General features: G+C 38.1%; 1 protein-coding gene across 1 annotated transcript in view; it reads right to left on the reverse strand.

Annotated features, from left to right (window-relative positions):
• LOC110295372 (cytochrome c oxidase subunit 7B2, mitochondrial) overlaps nucleotides 1-3,191 on the reverse strand; it is a 101,986-nt gene extending 98,795 nt beyond the window's left edge. Inside the window, exon 1 of the mRNA XM_021163886.1 lies at nucleotides 3,121-3,191. The gene's annotated coding sequence lies outside the window, so the exon portion shown is untranslated. The remainder of the gene's footprint in view (nucleotides 1-3,120) is intronic.
• Between the last annotated feature and the right edge of the window lie 3,804 nt (nucleotides 3,192-6,995).

The following is a 6,995-nucleotide window of genomic DNA, read 5'->3' on the forward strand; positions in this document are numbered from 1 at the left end:
AGAGAGAGAGAGAGAGAGAGAGAGAGAGAGAGAGAGAGAGAGAGAGAGAGAAAGAATGAATTCCTAATGGTATTTTATTATACTCATAGCTCATGCCTAGCCCAATTGTCATTAGAGGCTGCATCCAACAACTGATGTGAGCAGATGCACAACCAAACACTAGGTGGAGCCAGAGGAACCCCTTAGAAGAGGGGAAGGAAGGATTGTAGGAGCCAGAGGGTTTACAGACACCAGGAAAACACAACCCCACAGAGCTAATTAAGCAGGGTTCATAGGGGCTCACAGAAACTGAAGTGACAACCATGCAGCCTGCATAGATCTGTACCAAGTCCTCTGCATATACATTATGTTTGTGTAGCTTGGCGTTCTTTTGGGACTCCTAACACTGGGAATAAGGGGTATCTCTGACTCTTTAGCCTGCTCTTGGGACCCTTTCCTCCTACTTGGTTGCCTTGGTATGAGGGTTTGTGCCTAGTCTTATTGTAACGCACTAAGCCATGTTAGATTGGTATCCCTCAGAGACCTGCTCTTTCTCTTTTTCTTTTCTTTCTTCATTTATCTGACCTGCATAAAGTATTGAATCTTGGGGAGAAGGGAAGGGTGGTGGGATGGCTGGGAAGAGTGGAGGGAGAGGAAAATGAGGTTGAGATATGAAGTATGAGAGCAAAATTTAAAATGTTTTAAGTGAAAAAATATATATAGCTTATCTTATGTTAACTATTATGAAAACATTTATTTAAAACACAAAATACATTTACATGCAAAATCCATAGTAGCTATATACCTTGACAAATCATGAATAGTTAATATACTCACAGATCTGCTAAGATTTTCCTTTTATACTTTTAGTGTTCTATTAGCTTACAAAGCATCAGAATTCCTTATGGCATTTTTATACAAACTTAGTTTTGGTTCATGTGTCCCACTCTATGCTCCTCCTGCTCCTTCCCCACCTCTGTATCCTTTATTCACCTTCAATATCCCAATTCTGCTTTCATTTCTAATATTTTATTACTCCCCTGCACCCTCTCTTTTATATATATATATATATATATATATATATATATATATATATATATAATCATAATCTCATGGATGTCTTTCAAGTTTTCCAGCCTTTACCATATTTACTTCTGTAGTAAAATGGTCATGAAATATATGAAAGCATTTTGTTTTCATTCCCGTAGATGGTTCTCTGAAATTTCTTTAACATAAATACCTCCAACACATGCTGATTTGGGATGAGACTTCTGTTTCAACCAAGAATCGACTGAGCAGCACCACTTCCTAACACTCTGCTGCATTCCTCTGGATCTCTCCTGAATCTGTTTCCCTCTTAAAGGCATCTACGTTAAATCTCATTTCTAGCTCATCTCTAGTAAAACTTTATTCTCTTCCTGAAGAAGTTTTCCACTGGCTCACATCCATACTGTTTATGTTCTTCCATTGCTGTAAACTAATACTGAAGCACAAAGTTTAAACTATTTTTAGTATACCAAAATCTTATGGAAAATTTGAGTAGTAGCATGAATGGTCCTCATTCCTTATAAAATTGACTTCATAATTCCAGCTTCCTAATTTGGTATCTTTATATAGCTCCTGTGGTGGAGTAAAATTGGATTTCAACACTCAGAATTACTGTCAAGAGTGAGCAGAATTATCAAATACAAAGCCAACTGAAGATTAAGAGCTTAGAGCAACTTAAAAACCTATATACAAGTCCTCTATGTCCAAGACTTGTCTTTGTGTAATTCTCTGTCTTGACTGAATAATAAAATGATTGAAAAGTAAAGCAGAGTCTACTTTTTATGTCACCTACTTAGGACTGACACGAAACAGTTCAGGAAGATACTTCTCCTGATGTAGAAAAAGCAAAAGAAAAAAATTTGAATTATAAACTGCTTCCATAGAAAAAAATAATCTATCATCTTCATCCCATCTTTGTCTCATACAAAGTTATTTAAAAAAAAAATTAATGTCTACAGATTTCCAGCCCAGGCCCATCAGTGGAAAAAAGTTTAGGAGTCTCCCACTCCTGAGTAGACTGCATTTGCTGCCCTGCTACTGAAGAAATATAGCAAAGTAAAAACAAAATTCGAGGCTTTTAGGCCCAGGCTTGGGAGTGTGGTCTTTGTGGCTTAGTGCTCCAGGTGCTGGTCATAAAACAGATAACAACATTCCTTCCTCCACCCACCCGCTTCCTGGGTTCAAAAAGTGTTCAAAGAAAGTCACCCTGACCCACCCTGACCATTACTGGAACCTGCAATACAAATGTGCTATCATTAGGGGCTCTTAGAAACTGTCTTGAGAGATAACCTGACACTTGTGACTTTGCACTTCCTTGTGACTCTTAACTGATATTTTTGGTATTTTCCAACAAAGCCCTCCCCACCTCCTTGAGTTGTGGTTTCTTCCTTTAAATACCCCCTTACTCAGCTACTCGGGGCGCCATGGTCCTCTACCCCTGCGTGGTGTATGACCGTGGGCCCGAGAATGCTCTTGAATAAAAATCCTCTTGCAGTTGCAGCAAGACCGTTTCTTGTGGGTGATTTTGGGGTGTCGCCTCTCCTGAGTCAGAACGTGGGGGAGTCCTCACTTTGTGGGTCTTTCACTACAAAGATCACCAGTCTATTTTTATAGACTAAGGTGCCCAAACTAATGTAAGCTTCTGTAAAAACTGCCACATTTCAGTGGACAAATCACTCAGTGACGAAAACAATCCTTAGTCGGGAACCTTACTCACTTCCTCCTGCTTGTGACTGTGGCTGAGCTGGCCAGGACCACTGGGCTCAGAAGCTATGCTTTGAGGTCGAAGCTAACCTGGGCTACCAATGACCCAAACAAGCAGGCTGTCTCCACAAACAAAAATAAAGTGGACATCATGTCACGATTCATTTTGAAACAGAATATTCCTTCCACATTCACTCTACATCCTAAGATACTGGGCTGTGAGGGGAAATCCAGCAGAAATGGTCCCTTTTCCCTAGGGGTGGCGTGGGGGCGCGACAAGCAGTTAACTAAGAAAGCCCTCAGAACTAGTTGTACAGCCAGTAATTAACAATGAGAGATGATCTCTACGAACTACTGATAAAAACCTGAACCCTGAAACTCTGTACTTACCAGCAAGCCACAGGCAAAAGCAAAAAGAAGATGGCACCGAGGCGAATCCAGTACCTGTCAATATCCCCACAGTGAAGGAGGCACTTCCTGTATAGCTCCCGCCCTAGAGGAAAGGAAGGGGCGTGACAGACTTGAAGATGACACCTTCCAACCTTCCAATCTGACCAATCAAATGACCTCATTTACCGCCACGGGAAGTGCCAAGGAGACTGGCCTTAGGAGTGTTTCATTGTGTCAAATGTCCCTGTATAAACGAAAAGTTTGAAGCTAGGCATCCTCACACTCCAGTGTATCATTTCTTCTGTTGGTGTTTCTTCTCTTCCAAACCACAGCACTCTCTGACAAGCCCACGGGCTTTCTCTTACTTTTTTTTTTAATTACACGTAAGTTATGAGGGAACTTTGAGATTATCTTTTAAACCACAAAGGGAGGTAAAACTCCTTAAAACTATCTGGCCTCTACTATTTCAAGATGCCTATAATGGTGACAAAATAGTCTTACGACCAAGATGGGACCTTTGAAAGAGAAAATAGCAATATAATTACTTAGAATTTTAGGAGTTTAAAATTAGACGATGTGACGGTGATGAACCAATAAAGGGTATAACTAACTCAAAGTTGATTTTGCAAACAATATTATTTCTAAATACTAAAATAATATGATGGAATATTATATTATTTATATTAAAGGCAAAAAATCTCAACACTTCTATGTTCATAATATGAATTTAAAACAATATTAAAAATTATTGGCATGTGTATTTTAACAAACATAAGCTTTAAAGTCTTTAATACTGACATTAATACTTTCTGGAGAATATATTTTGATATGGTATCATGTTTTTTAATTTTTAAAACAATCTTTTACGGTTTAGAAAGGAATGGCCCCCGAAGGCTTTTAGATCTGAATACTTGGCCCTCAGTAGCTGGAACTGTTTTTGAAGCCTAAGGAGGTCTCATTGAAGGAGGTGTGGTCTTGTTGGAAGAGGTGTGGGTTTTATTGGATTAGGTTTGTCTAGGTGACCTTTGAGCTGTCAAAATCCCAAGTCATTTTCTCCATTCTCGGTTAGTATTCTCTGCCACCTGCTTGTAGATCTCAGCTACTTCTCCAACACCATTCCTACCAATTACTATGGTCCCTGCCATGCTAGTCATGAATTCTGACCCTCTGAAACTAAGCAGCAAAATAAAGGTTTTCTTTTATAAATTGCAATGGCCATGGTATTTTATCGGAAAAATAGAAGAGTAACTGAGAAACCTTCAGTATTCCTAAATTTTTATGGGTCTGGTGTTACTAGAGATTCACCAGTTTGGGGCAAGGTTTCATTTTAGTAAGATATGGGCTTGTTATTTAAACAAACAAACAAACACGGCCAGGACCAGAGAGTTTTTGAGGCAAGTTCTTGGCTATTGTTAGTTCAAGGATTTTAAAGGCAAAACACACATGATTATGTTTATTTTGCCTATTTGTAGGCAGGGTGTAATTTTACCATATCTGTCTTACAGCTGTCCTAGTCATATCCTTGAGAAGAGTAAGACTACTTTGATTGCAAATGCAGAAATATCAGGTAGTCTTATGACCGATTATCTTGCTAGAACAGCAAATTTTTCAAGAGTAGTCAGGTTGAGAATAGTTTTTATCTCATGAAACTGAAGGAAATTGGATAAGAGGATACAGTCTGTACTAGATAGGGGTTTATATTCTATGGGCTTTTAATTTCTTTTTGTTCTCGTAAGCATAGGAAGTCTAAACTTTAAATGTAATGTTAACCATGACAAGGTGTATATTTTATGGTTGATACATATGAACCTATTTACATCATCAATTTAATTTTCATTGTAAAGGGCACTTTACATTTTAAAATATGGAATTTTCAGCCCAAGTATACCTACAACTTTTGTCCCTGTTCAGAGTACTTGTCTTGAGACATAAATAAATGTTTCATTATTCACAATGTGCTTGAAGACATTCTCCAGCTTTTTCTGTACATTGAACAAAACACATGGTAATCCATTTATATGCATTGTTTTATATTTTTTTATGTATCAGTTAAGTAAGAAAATAAGGAAAAGGAAGGCTCCTCCAGCTGATAGCAACACAAAAAACAAGGTTACGGTCTCATGAGGTCTATCCAGATGATAAGGATCATGGACATGGTTCGAACGCAGACTGCTAGCCTACTGTTGTAAGTCACTGGGGTTGATTCCCAGTACAACATAATGACTCACAGTTGTGAGGATGTGTTGGCTGATAACTGTAATCCTAGCACTCAGGAGGTTAAGACAGGAATAGTCCCATGTTCCTCCCAAGCCTGAGATATATAGTGAGAGTCAGATGATCTGGGTTGCAGAGTGAGACTCTGTCTCTAAGGGGGAGGAAGGAGTAGATAAAAAATAAATGAACTTAATTGAAACCTGGGAGAAAAATTACACTGAAAAAAAATCTGTATGGTCTGCTAGGGATGGTGGCACATACCCATTATCAGAGTACTCAGAAGATACATGGAAAAAAGTGAAGTGCCTTTTAGTGCCCCCTGATCTGCAGGATAGACAGAGTTGAATCGTGATATTCTCTCCCAAAAATAAGTCAGAGAAATGGAAAACAGGAAATATGTATGAACTTTAGTTTGGGAAAAAAGCCTTGAATTAAAATGGGTCTTCCATATTGCTAGTTTCTTATTTCCTAGTGCCATATTCCATCAATCATTCAATTAGTCAGTCAGTCAGTCACATGAGAAATTCAGCTTTTTTGCTGATTCTTTTGCACATTGTCCCAAGGTTTCACAGTGACTTCATAATGACATCACAACAGATGCAGATGGTGATGTGCACTCTATGTTCTGCACACTATCAAAATTCTTGAAACAAGCCTTAGTAGTAATATCTCTTGTTGAACTTTTGAGAGCTCATTGCTACTGGAAAGAGTTACCATAGTATTGAAAGGAGATGTACAAAATAATAAACTATTGGGAGTTATGAAGCTAGTGAATGACAGAATCCCTGTATCGAGGACATTCATTCTTCTGTCTGTGATTGGGAGAGAAGCCTCAGCTGTTCAGAAAGATTTTGTGTGCTTTAAATTTACTATATTCCACCAAATACACTTTGGGCCTCATCTTGGACCTCAAGAGGCCTGTATCTCAACAGCCTGCACATTGACCAAACCAGGATTAAGTGCTTTCCAAGAAGTACAGAAGAATCTATGCTGTGATATTCTGATCACACTGCAGCTCTATAATTATAGCTGGACAAAAAAAGTGAACAATAAATGTTACCTAGAGGGCATTTTGATAAACTAATATTTTGGCCAAGGATGAGTTCAAATATAAATAAAATGTACAGATATTTTAATATTTGTAAAATAAATTTCATAGGATGCTATACTCTCTCCTACATCATGATCATGTTTACTATATCACCCTACACTCAGCATGACCATTCATGTACTTTGTAAAGCACTATCTTTTGCTTCTTGTTAAGTTTTCACTTTTAAAACCAACAGTTCGCAAGTTATTTGACAGTGATGAATCCCATTTACTAGAACATCTTATGCTATAAACTTTGAATTTTTGAGATTCTGTCTAAGTAATTCTTTTCAGATTGCCATGATTTGAGTCTTACTCAAAACTTGCTCACTTGCCTATCCAACCCCAAGTCTAGAGTTAATTGGCTAAGCAAAGGGCAGATGTGGAAACCTGTCTATCAGCCAGGAAGGTGTTGTATCCCAATGCCACAGCAGGGAAGGTCCCATTGATTTTTCAGTGAGCTGATGAATAACTAAGGCTCATGGCATATGTAGCCCTATGCTCAGATTTCTGCAACCAGAATAAATTTGAGTTTTAACACCCTACTTAGAAAAATAATTATAGAATAAAT

Source organism: Mus caroli, chromosome 5 (assembly GCF_900094665.2).
Source record: "Mus caroli chromosome 5, CAROLI_EIJ_v1.1, whole genome shotgun sequence".
Taxonomy (NCBI): Eukaryota; Metazoa; Chordata; class Mammalia; order Rodentia; family Muridae; genus Mus; species Mus caroli.